General features: G+C 45.9%; 1 long non-coding RNA gene across 4 annotated transcripts in view; it reads left to right on the top strand.

The window, feature by feature from the left end:
• The window catches only part of LOC137524525 (uncharacterized), a 215,744-nt gene that overhangs the window by 77,874 nt on the left and 117,223 nt on the right, over positions 1 to 20,647 (top strand). The window lies entirely within an intron of this gene.

The following is a 20,647-nucleotide window of genomic DNA, read 5'->3' as shown; positions in this document are numbered from 1 at the left end:
TAAAAAACGCATGCGCTTGTGCGCGCTTTAGTGCACGTTTCTGTGCCTTGCGCTGTGCTTCTTTAAAGCACGTTTTGCTTGTTGTACCAGCAGCAGTGTCAATAAAACTTTGTTTTTGTATGTAAATGTATTTTTTTCTCCAATTAGGGGTAAAAAACGCATGCGCTTCTATGCGCTTGTACGCGCTTCTATGCGCTAAAAAAGCGCACCCATTCACTTGCATTGTTGTGCACTTTCCAGCTCAACGCACAGAAATGCATGCAACCCTACGTTTCTGTAACGCTGCTCAGCGCATAGATGTGAACCAGCTACATTTAGTTACATGGGAAAGTAAATACCTTGCTGATCGCACAGGGCAGTGCGCTGTAAAAAGCACACAGAAACGGCCCTGATGTGAACGAGGCCTTAGAGGCTGCGTCATCTAGTAATAGACAGTATGCTGTGTGTTCTTCGCATGGAGTTTGCTGCACCGCGCTGCTAACACACTAGTGTGAAAGTACTATTGCAATATAATTGCATTGCATAGTGATGCTATTATATTGTCCATTGCGCTGCACCGCAATGTATGTACTGTGAAAGCAGCTCAGCTGGTTGTGGGTAGTAGGGCACCTTCATAAAAGCCAGTGGTTTTGCGCCAGTGCAGTAGCACAGAGATGCTTGTGCATGGAGAAAAGAGTCATGCAAGAGTGGCTCCGTGTTGTCAAATGATGGCCCGTGCTCACACACAGAGGGAGCGCTATTCCACCTCAAGTGGGTCCCACAGGAAGTACTTCAGGGTGGACACCAGCCATGCCTCAGGGGCAAATCCAGGATTTCCAAGGGGGGGGTTCCTGAAAGTGACGTGGGCGTGGCCAAAATATGGTGTGGGTGGAGCCAAATACTAGCAGTTTCTAGGCTAAATTGCACCCAGGGTGAGGGCGTAAAATGCGCCCCCAACGTGGAGACAGGTATAGGTGCCCGCAGTATAGGTAGCCAGCTATAGGTCCCCCCCAGTATAGGTAGCCCATATAGTTGCCCCCAGTATAGGTTAGATAGGTATATGCCCCCCAGTATAGGTTAGATAGGTATATGCCCCCCAGTATAGGTTAGATAGGTATATGCCCCCCAGTATAGGTTAGATAGGTATATGCCCCCCAGTATAGGTTAGATAGGTATATGCCCCCCAGTATAGGTTAGATAGGTATATGCCCCCCAGTATAGATTAGATAGGTATATGCCCCCCCAGTATAGGTTAGATAGGTATATGCCCCCCAGTATAGGTTAGATAGGTATATGCCCCCCAGTATAGATTAGATAGGTATATGCCCCCCAGTATAGATTAGATAGGTATATGCCCCCCAGTATAGGTTAGATAGGTATATGCCCCCCAGTATAGGTTAGATAGGTATATGCCCCCCAGTATAGGTTAGATAGGTATATGCCCCCCAGTATAGGTTAGATAGGTATATGCCCCCCAGTATAGATTAGATAGGTATATGCCCCCCAGTATAAGATAGGTGAAGGAAGGTGCCCGCCCCCTGTGTGGGGAGAAGATTGCCCGGGGGAGAAGACAGAATAAAATGATGGAGGCGCCAGCCGCGCTAATAAGGGATGCGGGAACCGGCTTTATTCCTCGCTCCCTCCCTCCCTCTGAATGCCCCCACCTGCGGTGAATGTGTGCCGGCTCCCCCATGAGTGTGTGGGCAGCGGAGCGGTAGGTCCTCTTACCGCAGATCAGGCGCACCAGCAACTGGAGTCTCATGCTTCCTGTGACGTCATGGTAAACAGGAAGCATGAGACTCCAGTTGCTGGTGCGCCTGATCTGCGGTAAGAGGACCTACTGCTCCGCTGCGCACACACTCATGGGGGAGCCGGGCACACATTCACTGCAGGTGAGGGGCATTCAGAGGGAGGGAGGGAGCAAGGAATAAAGCCGGCTCCCGCATCCCTTATTAGCGCGGCTGGCGCCTCCATCATTTTGTTCTGTCTTCTCTCCCCAGCCGGCCGGGCCATGCGGCAGCCCCACTTCCGGTCCCGGTGCAGGGGGGTGTTCTAGACACCCAGAACAACCCCCTCCGTGCGCCACTGTGCCTGCCCCTAGAAATGTGACTGCTCTGGACTATCTAGAGCCTTACTTCTACCGAGGTATGTATCTTTTCTAACTTCAGGTTTACTTTAAACGACATGCGAGGTGAAAACAAACTGATGAGAAAAACAATTGTATCTGTCAATTGTACCTAAAAAATACTTAGATATCCCACAGTTTTATTTTTATATTTCAATCTAGTTTTTACTGTTTCATTACTGTTTTTACTGTTTCATTGTCTCTGCTCAATGGCCCCTTCATTGAAGTATGCTAGAGTGCAAATCTATGAATTATTGACCCTTTTTATCTCTTTTCTTCTCTCAGGAGCCATTTACTGACAGAAAAGTGTTTTATGGCTGTAATTATTTATCACTGAGGGTTATGCTATAGTCTGATTCAGTCTGACCCGGACAGAAACTGTCACTAATACCTGATATTTAAATCTTTCAGGCAGAGAAAGAAAAAATGAACACAGCATAGTTATTAGTGTGCTTGGCACTGTACATACCCATGTCACATGTACATACATCATGTCACATGTCACCTCGGTTGTCCTTTAAAATCATTATCCATTTTGTCTAGCCACGGACTTTGTAAATTCAACCCTCTATTGGTGGGTGCCCCAGAATGCATCCATTATTGCAAAATGGTTAAAGGGTTAAGTTTTATGTAGAAGGAATAAATTGTGTAGTTTATACTTTTAAAGAAGAAAAAATAAAACAAAACAATGTTTCTGTATATAAAAATAACCATCATTACACACACATATGGTGCACAGTTGTCCGAGCGCTATTAAAAAAAAGAAAGAAAACTCTCCGAAGAGTCCTTAGTTAGACTTCTGCTATATTTTTGGATTCTAGTACTCAACAAATAATTTTGCATGCCTCAGTTTAAATAGTGAATTAAACAGACTTCTTCCCCTAGTGTACTGCTGAGCCATCAACCGCTAAAGAGGTCAATATTAAATATGCTGACCACCCGCCTCCCCAGGTCCACATGGAGATAATGAGATGCAAACAGAGGTCCTCTCGGGATACAGCTGTAAGTCCAGATGTCACTTGACAACACCGAGAGGGAAGCTAAATATCATCGCCTGGTTATAGGCTACAGGCATGGCTCAGTATGCATTACACAGTGCTAAGCCTCGCCTGTGGCTGTGAGCCAGAAGGAGACAATGCCTAATCCATGCTGAATAATATTCAATCGCCCTGGCCACAGGCAATCATAGAGACCCCTGTGCTGATTTCAAACCTCAGTATATTCACACATAACCTGAAGATTAGCTTTCTAAACATGATTTTTGATGACTAGTCTGTTTTTTCTCAGCTTCTAAATCCAGTTCATCAATGAAAGGTGAACTTCTGGGAAGACTATGAAGGAAGGTTTATCACCGCAGTGCTGGGAAAGCTCTCAAAAACCTAAGGCAAAGGTGTCCAAGTTCACGCACTAAGCACTTGGCTCCAGGTTATGGTTCTGTGTGATGTAATGTGGCTTTAAGATAAAAGTCCAACTAAACACAAACCAAAGGCAAATTTTCAAAGCTGTCCTACTGATTAGAGTAAAATGTTATGATCTGTGAAAGTGAACTTTTACAATCCTGAAACCCATTGCGTAGCTGTGCTTGCCTTCATTCTGCCTACCGCTTTGCTCTACACACTGTTTGTATACTTATATCAGCCCGACTGCTACTTGTTTCAGTTTTTTAGTTTGTGTTACTTCATTCTATAACAGCAAAAAAAAATATTATACTTACCTAAGTCTTCCTCCAGCCCCCTTCAGGCTGATTGGTCACTTGCCATCCTCCCAGGCCATCTGGATCCTCCGCTAGGTGACCCGGGAAATGCGCCAGTCAGGTCACGTGGGCGCAGTCCACCCATGCGCACTCCCCCCGTCACATTCTCATGGCTGGGAGTGTTCTGCTCAGGCGCAGAAAAGGCAGGCAATGGTAGCACGATAGGGAATATGCGCGGCCGGGCAGCATATGCATTTCCCCCTGACTGGAGGAATTCCCGGGCTGCCTATTGGAGTATCCAGGCATCCAGGGAGGATGGCGAGGGACCAATCGGCCTGAACGGGGCTGGAGGAATCTCCAGGTAAGTATAATTTTTCAACGTCTCAGGTTTCCTTTAAGCTGGTCATATACATATCAATTTTTACTGGCAGATTCAATCACCATTATCTGAAAAGCAATGAGCGGCATTGATCATAATTTTGATTGATTTTAGGCAAAATCTATTGAAATTATGAGTGAATAGTATATTTCAGTTAATCGGACGCAGAAGTAGATTGACGCTGCTGTGCCTGAGGTGTCGTCGGAGTGAGCTGTCTCACTCTTCAGCTTTCTGTGCTGGGGGGGCTGGGGGCCTGGAGCTGCGGCTACGAGTGGCTGGCTGGCTGTCCTGGCTGGAGGAGTCGGACACTCTAGGGGCTGGGAGTCGGAGATGCCACCTATAGCTGCTTGCTGCTGTGGAGGAGGAGGAGGTGTAGGACTGAGGAGACAGGAGGATAGAGGAGGTCGGGTCCAGGTTGCCAGAGGAGAAGGTGGTTTTTATACATTTTGTTTCTGTACTTCTTCTCCCTTCTTGTCACTGAGTTACTCACACTTTGCTGCCTGCCTGCTACTGCTGTCAAATTCAATTCTCCCGCCAGGCCAGTGCCCTCTGAGTTTTTTTTTTTGTGTAATAATCATCCCCATTCTGACCCTGGCCTGAGGGGGAACGTTTTTTTTCTTGTGGTGTGATTGGCGGCAGGGGAGGGGGGAGGCAGGCAGTTAGGCACTGTCAAACAGGTAGTTGGAGGGGGGGGGGGGTAGGTGTCAGACAAGTAGTTTGTATGGTGGGTGGGCAGGAGTGGGGTTAGACTTCACCAGGTAGGTAGGTTTGTGTGTGTGTGTGTGTGTGGGGGGGGGGGTTGTTTAAAGGAGTTATCAGGCATTTTTAATGAAATAAGTGCTACTAACCCGGGGCTTCCTCCAGCCCCATGCTCCCAGCATGTCCCTCGCCGCAGCTCTGCAGTCAGCCATTCGCTGCCGCTGCCTCCCAGTCCCCGGCGATGGCACCAGTCCGACCTGGATGTCGGCCTGTACTGCGCCTGTGCGAGCAGCACTGTCAATCACCGCCACGTGGACCGGAGTGTACTGCGCAGGCGCAGTAGTTCTGCGTCTGCACAGTACGCTCTGGTCCATGTGGCGGTGATTGACAGTGCCGCTCGCACAGGCGCAGTAGGCCGGACGTCATCTCCGGGGGCTGGGAGGCAGCGGCAGCGAACAGCTGACTGCAGAGCTGTGGCAAGGGACATGCTGGGAGCTTGGGGCTGGACGAGCCCTGGGTAAGTAGCACTTATTTTCATTAAAAAAAAAAGCCTGATAACTCCTTTAAGGTTAGGCATCAGACACAGACAGGTAGATTGTGCTGAGAAATGGGGTTAGGCATCAGGTACATAGTGTGTGTGTGTGGCTGGGGCTGTTAGTCATCACAATTTGAAGATTTGCACACAAGAAAGATATGGCTTTGGGCTGGGGATGCCGTGAAACGGGCCTCTAGTTTGTGTTGTCCCCCCAGGCCAAAAGGTCCCAGTCCTCCCCTGGGCCCTCATAGAATGTATTCCACTGTATCGAACAGTGTAACGCTATGGGCCGTGATGTAATCTATTGAAAATATGCGTGCTGTGTATTGGGGGGATTTGACCCCTCTCTGATAAGATGCAGGTCAGAGAAGGATTGATCGGATTGCCACAGGCAATCTAACAGTTTATAGCCTCCTTTAGTTACTTAAATAGGAACTCCTAGTCGTGCTTTAGGCCTGGGACCCACTAGAATGCTTTTGTGAATGTTTTTGGACCGCTGAGAATCACCAGCAATTTCAAAAATGCTTTGCCAATGCAGGCGGTGGAGAACCCACTAGAGCCATTACGGTTAGAGCTAATCGCAATCGCAGGACATGCAGCATTTTGTGAGCGTTTGCACTCTAATGTATTGTACAGGAGCAGGGAAATCCCTTCTAAAATCACTTGCAAAGAACAACCACAAAACGCTAGTGATTGCGATATCGATTTGTAGTGGGTCCCAGCTCTTACTCCCTCTCCCAAGCTGAGGTCTGGTTATAGCTAGGTCAATGGTAGAGGTCAATGAACTGCAAATAATTCCAGACTGAATGCAAATTGTACACATCTTGGAAATAGGCCAATCTGATTCATCAGGTAGTGCATTTAATTGGCCTTGTTCCAAACTGCATGCAAGTCAGTCATATCTGCATCTCACTGACCATCTCTGTGGCACTAGAGGCTACAGCATATTCAGTGGCAGACAGAACTGAACATGTACAGTATGCTGATGATGTAACAATGCCAGCCATGTGTATCACCACATCAGTGACAATGCCAGCCCTGTGTATCACCACATCAGTGACCAAGGGCGCCTGGTCCACCAGGCTGACCAAGCGGTCTCCTGGGGCGCTGTGGGGTTGCACTGCCGCCGTGGGGGATGACACCATGCCCATACCACAGCCCCCCTGCCCCCCCGTTTGTGGGACCCCGTGATGAACTGGCTTGCAGCGTCTAATAGACGCCGCACCAGTTCATTCCCTGAAGCCCTCAGCTCACCATGGCGTCCGAAGCCCTGCACTGAAAACTATTTGTGTCTTCTGTACAGGGCTGTGGGGGCCATCTTCCCGTAGCCCTGCTCTCCGCCTGTCAGCGTGGGACTTTCGCAGCGGTTGACTTTCGCCGGGAGAGGAGTCTTTCTGCAGGTGAGTAAATGCTTTTTTTTTTTTTTTTTTGCGCAAAAGGTGGATCAGCGCAACACCAGGCCGCCTCCGAATGGCCTCCAATCAGAGGTGCGCTGAGCCCCCCTAGAAACTACAAACGCACCTTGAACCCAAACAGAAGCTCTGCATATACACCAAAAGCATGGCTGTTAAGTGGGAGCAGCTGACCAAAAATGAAATAAATTAGTACATAGCAAGGAAATGAACAGCGCTACTTAAAAACAGGCAAGTGCCTACCTGCAAAAGAGTGCAAGCCCCACTTGTGGAGTCGAATACACACCGAGCATACACATGACCTGTCTACCACTGGAGGAGGATGTTAGTTTCCTGTAACAGCCTGCATGCAACCCATCAAGTACTCGTCCCTCCCACTGCGAAGAAGTCGATCCTCCATGGGAGGGGCCTAACACTAACTAAATCCTAACCTATGTATATGCATAGCCTGGGTGCGGCTAATCAAATAAAATTGAAAATTGCGCAAAAGGTGGAACAGCGCAACACCAGGCCGCCTCCGAATGGCCTCCAATCAGAGGTGCGCTGAGCCCCCCCAGAAACTACAAACGCACCTTGAACCCAAACAGAAGCTCTGCATATACACCAAAAGCATGGCTGTTAAGTGGGAGCAGCTGACCAAAAACGAAATAAATTAGTACATAGCAAGGAAATGAACAGCGCTACTTAAAAACAGGCAAGTGCCGGGGGCGCATGCGCGGCGCCAGCGAGGACGGATGTGAACTCTGCTGGCTCCGTGCCCGACCGAGATTTATGGGCTCTTTTTAAGCATTTTGGGGACAGCTAGCCCACTCTTCTAGCATACCGGCACCTCACTAAGCATGGGAGGCAAGCGAAAGGGGGCCAAGAACTCACCTGAAGCTGCCCCGGGCACGATAAAAGCCTTAATGAAACGTCAGCGGGAGAAGTTGGATTCCAAGATGGCGGAGGCTGCGACACAAGACTCGGCTCCTTCCTCCCCTGGAAGTTCTCTTTCGGAACCTCCACTAACTCCAGCCCACCTAAGCCCGCAGCCAGATCAATACCGGGAACTGAAAGCTTTCTTCAAGCAAGAGCTGGCCTCGGCAGTCCGCGACATTCAGTGGCGGCTCCAGCTTCCGAATTTTGGGGGGGCTGGAAAGGGGCACAATGGCTGGCTGGCGGGGCTCAAGGGGGGAGGGCGTGGTCATGACATCATGTGGGCGGGGCTAACTGTAATGTAGTTGTACCAGCTAATGTAGTTACATAAAAAAAATGAAGTAAATGCACGTAATGACAGACAGCCTTTCACCAGTAAATGCATGTAATGAGAGACAGCCTTTCAATAGTAAATGCATGTAATGAGAGACAGTGTTTCACCAGTAAATGCACATGAGAGACAGCGTTTCCCCACTAAATGCACATAAGAGACAGCCTTTCACCAGTAAATGCACATAATGAGAGACTGTGTTTTCTCACTAAATGCACATATGAGCCAGCCTTTCACCAGTAAATGCACATGAGACAGCGTTTCCCCACTAAATGCACAGAAGAGACAGCCTTTCACCAGTAAATACATGTATTGAGAGACAGCCTTTCACCAGTAAATGCACGTAATGAGACAGCTTTTCCCAACTAAATGCACATAAGAGATAGCCTTTCCCTAGTACATGCACATAAGAGACTGCTTTTCACCAGTAAATGCACGTAATGAGAGACAGCGTTTCACCACTAAATGCACATAAGAGACAGCCTTTAACCAGTAAATGCACGTAATGAGACAGTGTTTCACCAGATAATGCACATAATGACAGACAGCGTTTCCCCAGTAAAGGCATGTAATGAGACAGCCTTTCACCAGTAAATGCATGTAATGAGAGACAGGGTTTCACCACTAAATGCACATAAGAGACAGCCTTTAACCAGTAAATGCACGTAATGAGACAGCCTTTCACCACTAAATGCACATAAGAAACATCCTTTCACCAGTAAATGCACGTAATGAGAGACAGCGTTTCACCACAAAATGCATGTAATAAGAGACAGTGTTTCACCAGTTAATGCACATAATGACAGCCTTTCACCAGTAAATGCGTGTAATGATATATATGTCCCCAGTATATGTAGCCAGGGGTATGTGTGCCCAGTATATGTAGCAAGGGGTATGTGTGCCCAGTATATGTAGCCAGGGATATGTGTGCCCAGTATATGTAGCCAGGGGTATATGTGCCCAGTATATGTAGCCAGGGGTATATGTGCCCAGTATATGTAGTCAGGGGTATGTGTGCCCAGTATATGTAGCCAGGGGTATGTGTGCCCAGTATATGTAGCCAGGGGTATGTGTGCCCAGTATATGTAGCCAGAGGTATGTGTGCCCAGTATATGTAGCCAGAGGTATGTGTGCCCAGTATATGTAGCCAGAGGTATGTGTGCCCAGTATATGTAGCCAGAGGTATGTGTGCCAGTATATGTAGCCAGAGGTATATGTGCCCAGTATATGTAGCCAGAGGTATATGTGCCCAGTATATGTAGCCAGGGGTATATGTGCCCAGTATATGTAGCCAGGTGTATAGTTGTCCCCAGTATATGTAGGTAGGACTTACCATAGGTGTCCCCAGGCCAGGAGGGGTGGAAGCGGAGAGAAGAGGAAGCCGTGTGGACAGCGGCGGAGAAGGGGGCCGTCTCCCCCTTCCCTCACCTTGGGGCTACCACTCTCTGCCTCGCTCCCCCCTCAGATATCTGCGGCTGGCTGGTCAGAAGACTTCCTCTCTTCCCAGCGCGGGAGAGAGAGATCGATCTGTGTGCCGCTACTCTGGTCTAGACTAGACTAGACTAGACTAGACCAGAGCGGCGCACAGATCAGCCGCGCTGGGAAGAGAGTGAGTCTTATGACCAGCCAGCCGCTGCTATCTGAGGGGGGAGTGAGGCAGAGAGTGGGAGCACCAAGGTGAGGGAAGGGGGGGACACGGCCCCCTTCGTCGCCGCTGTCCACACGGCTTCCTCTTCTCTCCGCTTCCACCCCTCCTGCTGCTCGGCAGCCCTGCGGAGGGGGGGCTTTTGCAGGGGCTGACAGCTTGTCAGCTGGGGCTTAAGCCTGGGTAAGCCCCAGTGTAGCGCCGCCACTGGCGACATTACCGCCCAAATTGGGGATATTGGCGAAAGGGTAAATGACCTAGAAAGAGATGATGAAATAGCGGACGCACTAGCCGATGACAAACAAAGGCTGGACTCCCAGGAGGAAAGGATAACCCAACTGGAAAACAAGCTCGAAGATTTCGAGAACAGAGCCCGCCGCTCCAACCTGCGCATCCGGGGCCTTCCCGAAACGATAACGGAGATCAGAGAAGTAGCAACTAACCTTTTGCGGCCTTGCTTCCCCAGCTAGACCGCTCCATGTTCCGCATGGATAGAATACATAGAGCACTGGGCCGACCGCGAAACTCCAATCTACCCCGTGATGTCGTACTTAAACTCCACTACGGCGAAGTGAAGGACCAGCTCATGGCGGCAGCTCGCAGCCTCTCCACATTGCCAGGGGTCCCGCAATCGGTTCAACTATACTCCGATCTCTCTCCGCTGACCCTCCAGAAAAGACGCTCTATGAGACAGGTAACCCTCACCTTGATCAGGGAGAAGATACGCTATCGCTGGGGGTTTCCCTGCCAACTTGCTTTCCAAATAGGAGAAGCTTTGCATGTCATCCGAACTGCCGCTGAGGGCAAAAAGATCTTGGAGGAGGCCGATATACGCCTGGAACAGCTTCCCACCTCATCCGCACCTGCCTTTCCGACTTTAGCCCCTCTTCCTCCCCCTCAGCGGCCTGAAAGGATATGGAGGACTGGAGTGAGAAGACAGCGGGACCAGAACGCCTCTCCAACACCCTCAGACAGCTAAGTATATTGAACAATGTTGATATGATCCCAATATCCTCCTTTCCCAAACATTTGGAGTCTTCTTACTTCCTTTTTGGCCCTTACTTCACTGTTTAAACGAACTTAAAGATGGCACTATAGACGCCATTTTGGCTCCAGTGAACCGTCCATGCCTGAACTTTTGCCTGGAGCTCCTGCCCTGACGAACTTTAGTGACTATCTTGCTACCATCTCTCCTGCTCGAGCTGCTTCAGCCTATTTCTCCTCATGAGAAGCTGCCATTAAAATCCAGGACTTTTGTATCTTTCCTATCATATCCTCTATCAGGATCAACCTTGGCTATAAACTGCACAGAACAACCGCATTCTCTACCTCAAGCGGCAGGCCTTTACGCCACCACGAGATACCAACAGTGCTTGCAGGAGCAGCTTCAATCTTTCATAATGTGCCTTATTTAGTTAACACATATTATGGCTAGCAGATTACCCCCATTTTTACCTTACAGGTTATAATGTACGCTATATGCCCTTCTCGGTCGGGGATCCTATGTTGTACCCCGCTATTGAGGAATGAGGTCGTACCCAATAATATGGGTCCCCCCCATCCCTCGGTATCCGAGTAATATAGGTGGCTTAACCACCTTACTGACTGTTGCTGCTGATTGTTATTGTTTTTTGTTTAAATTTTATTACTGTTTTGGGGCTTTATCCAGGAGAATTTGGGGTTATATACTCAGGATGCTATGCAAGCATAAGTCTAGGTTAATATATGTCTATTTCATTTAAGTTGCTTTCTTTGAACGCTAGGGGTCTTAACTCTCCACAAAAACGTAGAAAATTATTCGCTGACATCCAACGCCTTACCCCTGATATAATATGTTTGCAGGAAACACACTTTTCAGAGACATCTCATCCTAACTACCTGCACAGTAGCTACAGAAAATTTGATATGGCTAACTCTGGTAAGAAGCATCGTGGAGTAGCAATTTTGCTTAAAAACTCATTGCCAATTGATTTGGGTGGAGTGGTGTGTGATCCGGCGGGCAGATACCTTATTCTTTCTGGGACATTGTATTCCCAAAATATTCAAATCATTAATTGCTATGCACCCCCAGAACAGGCATTTTCTACAATCCTTGAAATTGCCCCACTCATATCTCATGCACCTAACACAATGTTATACTGGTGTGGCGATTTCAACTTCACACTGAATGAGGCCCTAGAAAAATCTAAACCATCCCCTGACAAACTAACCAAGCATCAACGGGCCACTCTTCAAACTCTCTTAGAGGATAACTTTTTGGTTGATGCCTGGAGGGAATATCATGGCAATAAACGTGGGTACACTCATTACTCACCTCCGGGGTGCCGCTGTGTGGGTTCCAGGCGGTGAGAGTGCCTGGGACCCCCGCGGCCCCCCGGTTGTATGGGGGCAATGGGAAGCCTCCTCGTGGCGCCCCTGGATAGTGCTGTATAGCATGAACTAATTCCCGCAGGGCGATTGTTTTGCGGTTTTTGGTTTTTGATCCTGCATATTTAGGCATGCGAAAGCAAATGCTTATTTGCATGAGCAATGTCTCGTGATTAGCCAATAGGCCAAATTTGCAAAGCCAGATTTGTCAGGTTCACTTGGTTGATGCACACATGTTCTTTCTCTGTTGGAATTAACACTCATCACTCAGTAGCACATAACACGTATGCTACTCCTAACCTCTATGGTCCCTCAGCTTCTTTATGTACGACATATTCCTACCCCGTTGTCCGACCACGACGCTGTTCTAATATGTATGGATACTCGAATTCCGGCCACCCGTAGAACTCCTTGGAGACTAAACGAATCACTTCTTATAGACCCTACCACACGCAGTGAAACACTTGATGCCCTTTCCCAATATTTCGATCAAAATGTCCCTGAAGACACTTCCCCCATGAATAACTGGCTAGCTCACAAAGCCTTCATAAAGGGGCAGACTAATCCAGATATCTTCTCGCCTTAAAAAACAACGCTCTGATAATTTTTTATCTATTTTTTCATATAAACTTTGAAGACTGACCCTGCTTAACCAAACAGATCCCTCTAGATTTTTATATAAGCTAATAAAAGACACACAATTAGAACTGGACCTAGTATTATCTAGAAAGGTTGAAAAGGCTATGAGATGGACCAAAGCTAAATTTTACCGTTACGCTAACAAAGCAGATACCCTTCTAGCAAACAAACTTCGCCAACAAGAAAAAATCAACCATATCTACAAAATACGTACCCCTGAGGGTAATGTCACAGCTGATCCGGCCAAAATCCATGAAATTTTTCACTCATATTATTCCCAACTCTATAACTGTCCCTCACAGCAAGACCCTACCAAAATTAATGAGTTCCTAGACCAAGTACACCTTCCCATGGTTGCTCCTGAAACTTTAGTTTCCTTAAATGATCCCTTCTCTGAACTAGAAGTAACTAAAACAATCCAAAAACTAAAACTACATAAAGCCCCAGGCCCAGACGGTCTCTCAGCACTGTACTACAAAAAATGCCTCCCACACCTCATCATCCCACTAACTAAAACTCTAAACTCACTACGAAAACTGAGCCATATCCCCCCTGAATTCTTGGCATCCACTATCACTATCATCCCTAAACCCCATAAGGACCCTCTCAACCCAAAACATTATCGCCCCATCTCCCTTCAAAATTTAGATTATAAAATTCTGACTTCCATACTTGCAGCTCGTCTCAACAAACTTTTACCTCGTTTAGTCTCCAGGGACCAGGTGGGTTTTATCCCGCATAGGCAGGCTTCCGATAACTTGAGGAACTTTAACATCATTGCGCATGCTCAGAGAACCAAAACGCCACTGGTCCTATTGGCCCTAGACCTTGAGAAGGCCTTTGATACCGTTACATGGCCGTATATGTTTGGGGTCTTCAGGAAATTGGGAATACAAGGAAACTTTTTGCAGTGGCTTACACTACTATACTCCTTTCCTCAAGCTACACTGAAACTACCTGGCACTTCGTACCAACCTATTAATATTTTCCGAGGCACGAGGCAAGGCTGCCCCCTGTCCCCTGCCATTTTTGCTCTGGTTATGGAGCCACTTGCAGAACACATCAGATCACACCCTGATATCTCGGGGTACACTATTCCCCCTCACACAGCAAAGCTAAGTTTATTTGCGGACGATGTCCTTCTTACCCTCACCAACCCTGTGGTTTCGATTCCCAATCTCCTGAAGACTTTCCGCTCTTTTGGCCTGATTTCAGGCCTACACCTTAACGTTGACAAGTCTGAAATTATGTTCTGTAACTATTCTAAAGATATGGGTAGAATGATGGCCTCAGTGTTTCGCTTTCAATATCCGCCTTATTATATCCAATACTTAGGTGTTAAGTTATGCAATGATGTTTCTCAAGCGTATAAATGGAACTATAGACCCCTGGTGCAAAAACTACTGACCCTCCTATCGCTATGGAACTTCCCCCATCTTTCCTGGCTTGGAAGAGTCACGGCTATAAAAATGACGTGGCTACCAAAACTTACATACTTTTCAGGGTACTGCCTATTCAAGTACCAACTTCAGACCTACAGAAATTACAGACAGCTCTATTTAAATTCATTTGGCGAGACAAACGTCCCCGTATCTCGAGAAAAATTATGCACTGGCATAGGAAGGATGGGGGTCTTTCAGTCCCTCACTTAAAACGGTACTTTAACGCCTCCCAACTAGCCTCACTGCCATTAATCTATGCTGGTCCCCATACTCCCATCTGGGTCTCCCTAGAGAATGCCCTCCTATCCCCAATTTCATGGAAAGGAGCCCTATGGGCTAAAACACCTATCCCAACTGCTGTAGCCAAAAACTCCCCTATAACAGCCCATACATTGACCATCTGGCGCAGATGCCGCTTTAAACTGAAATTACAATCCCAACCGTCTCCACGATTCGAGCTCCTCAAAAACCCGGATTTCCTCCCAGGCCAGGACTCGCGAGCCTTCCATTGGTGGCAGTCCCAAGGACTGACATCTCTCAGAGATTTCTTAATGAAAGGCAAGCTTTACACTCTTAATCAGCTAATCGCGGATAAAAATATTCCACCCTTAGAGTACTTTAGGGCTTCTCAAATTCTCCATTACCTCAGCCCCTTAATACCACCTGATCAGGGGGCACAGCAATCCTCTTTTGAGAGCATTAGTCTTAATAGCCCACTGCGCAAAGGGATCTTATCCTTCTTGTATTGTACTTTCAACCAACCCCCTCCTGACTACAAATTTCCCTATATTTTAGATTGGGAAAAGGACCTTGGCCTAGCATTAACTAAAGAACAATGGTCACAATGCCTAGATACCCTTTCTAGAGGTAGCCTACAGACCTCTAATCTGGAGTCCTCGCTTAGACTCCTACACAGATCATACTTGGTCCCTGTTCGCCTTCACAAAATCGACCCAACCCAATCTGCCCACTGTTTCCGCGGTTGTACCGTCAATGGGACCACCTTCCACATCTGGTGGACATGCCCAAAAGTTGCATTGTTCTGGTCGAAGTTAATTAGGAAGATATCTAACCTATTCTCCCCCCACGTTCCAAAAGACCCTAAAATTTGCTTGTTGGGCCTTAAACCCCCTAGATTCACAAACTCGCAGCATAGACTCCTACAATTTATCTTAGTGGCTGCCAAAACCTATATAGCCTCCCAATGGCTACAGCCTGCCCTTTCCTTGACTACACTGGAACGAAGAATTGATCATATAATGGTGTGTGAACGTCTAAATGCTCTAGTTAAAGATACAATGGACCAATTCGTCAACATTTGGGAGCCATGGGTAGACTTCAGAGGGAATCTTAGCTTCCCAACGGTTCTGGAGGCCTAATTCCACTATGGAAATATCAATGCAAGAGGGTCATATTATTACACTTCCAACCTAGCAACTTCATGCCATCCACTCATTGACCTTGACTTCTCCTACCATGACACTATCGCCAATATTCTCCTGTGATACATATGCTTCAACCCTTTTTATACTTAGCATACAATTTCCCCAGTGCTACAACTGTTTCTTTTATTTTCTTTTTTTTACTTTCCTTTTCTGTGTCTTTATGTATACATGTATGCACTTGTACCTTTGTATAGCTGTATATTTATACTCACATGTATAACTTTCTGGCTTAGACTTACAATTAACTACCACCTACGTCATAACTATCACAGTGTTTCACACTTCTGTAATGATTGTGAATTTATATGTCTTTCAATGCCGTGCCTGTTTTTAAGTAGCGCTGTTCATTTCCTTGCTATGTACTAATTTATTTCGTTTTTGGTCAGCTTCTCCCACTTAACAGCCATGCTTTTGGTGTATATGCAGAGCTTCTGTTTGGGTTCAAGGTGCGTTTGTAGTTTCTGGGGGGGCTCAGCGCACCTCTGATTGGAGGCCATTCGGAGGCGGCCTGGTGTTGTGCTAATCCACCTTTTGCGCAATTTTCAATTTTCGATTTTATTTGATTAGCCGCATCCAGGCTATGCATATGCATAGGTTAGGATTTAGTTAGTGTTAGGCCCCTCCCATGGAGGATTGACTTCTTCGCAGTGGGAGGGACGAGTACTTGATGGGTTGCATGCAGGCTGTTACAGGAAACTAACATCCTCCTCCAGTGGTAGACAGGTCATGTGTATGCTCGGTGTGTATTCGACTCCATAAGTGGGGCTTGCACTCTTTTGCAGGTAGGCACTTGCCTGTTTTTAAGTAGCGCTGTTCATTTCCTTGCTATGTACTTATTTATTTTTTTTACAGGTGCACATTATTTTCTAGTGAAACATTGCTGCATTACGATTATTTATTTTCTGGTGAAACATAGCTGTGTTAACATTCTTTTCTGGTGAAACATTGCTGCATTACGATTATTTTCTAGAGAAATAGTGCCACATTGTGATTATTTTATGGTGAACCATTGCTGCATTATGATTATTTTCTGGGGAAAGATTGACACATTATTATTTTCTGGTGAAACATTGCTGCATTACGATTATTTTCTGGGGAAACATAGCTGCGCTACCATTCTTTTCTGGTGAAACATTGCTGCATTATGATTATTTTCTAGTGAAATATTGCCGCATTATGATTATTTTATGGTAAACCATTGCTGCATTACGATTATTTTCTGGGGAAAGATTGACACATTATGATTATTTTCTGGTGAAACATTGCTGCATTATGATTATTTTGAAGTGCCCACATTGCGATTATTTTCTGATGAAACATTGCTGCATTACGATTATTTTATGGTGAAACATTGCTGCGTTACCATTCTTTTCTGGTGAAACATTGCTGCATTACGATTATTTTATGGTGAACCATTGCTGCATTACGATTATTTTACGGTGAACCATTGCTGCATTACGATTATTTTATAGTGAAACATTGCTGATTATTTCCTGGTGAAAGATTGACACGTTATGATTATTTTCTGGTGAAACATTGGTGCATTACAATTATTTTGTAGTGAAACGCTGCCCACATTGCGATTATTTTCTGGTGAAACATTGCTGCATTATGATTACTTTCTGGTGAATGATTGCCACATTACGATTATTTTAGCCAGAAGTGACAAAATGGCTAGAGTTGCCCCTGTCAGTGACAATGCCAGCCCTGTGTATCACCACATCAGTAATGTATATAAGGACACATAGGTGTTCCTGCCTTATGCCTGCTGTGAGTTCACTAACAAACCTTTCTGTATTTGAAGCTGGGGAAGGGTGGCTTGTTGAAGAAGGATACATTAGAAGCATATTTTGAGGTCCCAGGTGAGAATGGATGTGACAAAATGATTGTGTTTAGTGTTGTTGTTTGGCCCAGGTGAACCAAGTGGATGCTTGGGGCCTCATCCGAAGCAGGGGCCTCCCATACTGCCAAGGTCACCCGGTGACTGGTATGGCCATCACTTTATCACAGACACACTCACCTCAGATTAGCAGCAACGTGAACAGAGGGCAAGAAGAGGAGAGCAGCGCAGTGACCACAGAGTTGACTTTAGATGCAGAAGTGAGACATTTGAAGTCTTCTGTACAGATTCTCTGCACTGCTCTCCTCTCTTCGGGAAGCCGCTGCAAGGCTGGGTTTAAACTTTTTCCACCCCCTAGGCCACCTTTCTTGCAGCTTCCATTCCATGTGCAGCATCCCCCTTCTATTCCTTGTGTAGCCCCCTCTTCCATGTCTAACATTCATACAGCAGCCTCCTTCAGTTCTACACTGGTCCCTTGGGCACCAGCTCCTTATTTCCATGTGTTTCTCCTTATTTGCAACCTCCATTTGCAGCCTTTTCTTCCATATTCAGCATTTTTTTGTCTAACTCAGGTGATGAAATTAAGGCCAACTAGTTCAGCAATGATGGGTACCAAATGCAAACATCACAAATGGAACTCGAAGCTTTTGTCCATATGATGGTGTTATTATGGAAGCAAAGTTACATACAGATGTACTTGGCTAATTGGCTGGCATGCTTTAGTCCTTACTTGATAGCAAGTTGCTCCTGTGTGGACAGAACACAGACAAATCATTACAGCCCCCAGCCTGAGTCTCACGACTCTTCAAGCAAGGGGAGGGGGGAAGAGGCAGGAGGAAGAGAAACACTGTATGTGTAATTCCTTATTTTAGAAAATGCTGGAGGCTAGAGCTTGTATTTTACAGACAGGAAGTTTTGAATCCGCATAACACAATTTTCCTTGCTAATTTAAAATATTGCTTAAATTAAAAATGTGTACTTTTTTTTTTGCAAACAGAATTGTCATCCAGATACATTAATTACAAGAGATCTTGCAAGAATTGTGGGGTATTTGCGACAAATAGATAAAACCCTTGGTTTCATGAATGTCTACACAGACTCAGGCTGACATGGAGAGTTTTTTTACAAACCCTATCCTGTTCAGTGTACACTGGTGGAGACTGGATACCGTTAACAGTGTAAAAGAGGGGCACAGTGATTGCCAGGGTGGAGTGGGGGGGGGGGGGCAGTGCCCCAGTGTAGCGCCAGTGCGCCACCACTGATTGGCTACCAAATTCATGGGATAGCACACAGTGTATTCTGGCAGAGTTTATATTCCAAACAGAATATGCACCAAGCCTGTGGCTGATTTGAAATGTGTTAATTGCCTCTTTTGTCTACTCCTTGGTAAACACATGCACAGTGGCATAGCAGTAGGGGATGCAGAGGTCTCGACGGCACTGGGGCCCATGGGCCAGAGGGGCCCCATAGGGGCCTCCCTCAACTGCAGTATTTGCTCTTTATTGGTTCTGTGCTTGTAATGATCACTTGTAGAATGACTTTGAATGATAATAATGATTAACAAGCTGTTTCCCATTTACTTCTTGCACCTCTGACACTGTGGTTGTCCTTAACAGGTTTTGGTGCGCGCTATCAGTTGTTATGTGTAGAGTGCTGGGGGGGGCACGTAAAACTCACATAGGGGCCCATAGCTTCTTGGCTAGTGGCTACACATCAAACTGTTGTGCTTTTAAATGGATGAAACTTGTGCAACAGAGACTCACAAGTGGCACCATGTTTGGAATGTCTTTCTAGTGAACATTTGTTACCTTGGAGACAAGCGGAACATTGCATACCTTCTAGCTCAAAAGCCTTATTTGGAAAACACCACCAGCTAACACAGTTGCTGGACTGTTGGGACATGTATGCACAAGCAACTATGCTCATGTTTATGGTCATCTTAAAGGATAACTGTGCATACACAATGTGCATATTGCCATCTTCTCCTCAGGCTCTTACTCTCTGCTGGGAATAGTCAGTTTGTGCTTTGGAATGTACACTGTCTTGGACTGGAGCCTAATACAATCAGGTCAAGGAATTGTGCATTCACTGTGCGCTGCTTATCAGCTGTTACTCACATTTGGGACATGCATATGGTTAATGAAATGTATTTATATACACACACACACACACACACACACCAACACACACTACACACACACACCAACACACACACACACACACACACTACACACACACACACACACACTACACACACACACACACACCAACACACACTACACACACACTACACACACACACACACACACACACACACACCAACACACACACACCCCAACAAACACACACACCCCAACACAACACACACACAAGCACACACACAAGCACGCATGAATGCACGTACGCACGCACTTACACTTTCTCTCTTTCTAACAATGAGCAATACTACACTAGGTGGCTGCCTGTTAAGACTTATGTAACGTCATGTTCTTCCTGAGGGAGCAGGGATTGTTCTGCAAAGCAGGTAGAACTACGGCATTATTAATCCACATAAGTAAAAAAAAAAATGGACACACATATAAAGATATAATAGGAGTATATATTGGTAAAGCATTAGTATTGTGAAAGCTAGGGTGACTGAGAGAAATTTTTTTTTATAGCAGAAGGACTTTAAAGGGGAGTCTATTAAATAGTAGACACACCGAAGTAAATATGTGAACCAAATTATGAATACCTTATTGATGTTAGATATTGTGCCCTTTATAGATATTGTTCCCTTAAAAGCAAACTAAACTGAGAGGGATATGAATGTTTCCTTTTAAACAATACCAGTTGCCTGGCAGTCCTGCTGATCTATTTGGCTGCAGTGGTGGCTGAACCACACACCTGTAGCAAGCATGCAGCTAATCCAGTCTGACTTGAGTCAGAGCACCTGATCTGCATGCTTGTTCAGGGGCTGTGGCTAAAAGTATTAGAGACACAGGATCAGCAGGAGAGTCAGGCAACTTATATTATTGTAAAAGGAAAAATCCACATCCTTCTCCGTTTAGGTTCCCTATAAAGGCATATATATATATATATATATATATATATATATATATATATATATATATATATATATATATATATATATATACATATATACATATATATATATATATATATATATATATATATATATATATATATATATAATTTTAC

The sequence above is a fragment of the Hyperolius riggenbachi genome, chromosome 7, assembly GCF_040937935.1.
Source record: "Hyperolius riggenbachi isolate aHypRig1 chromosome 7, aHypRig1.pri, whole genome shotgun sequence".
Lineage (NCBI taxonomy): Eukaryota > Metazoa > Chordata > Amphibia > Anura > Hyperoliidae > Hyperolius > Hyperolius riggenbachi.
Note: the sequence above shows the minus strand (reverse complement) of the source record. Positions and strands in the feature narration are given on the sequence as shown.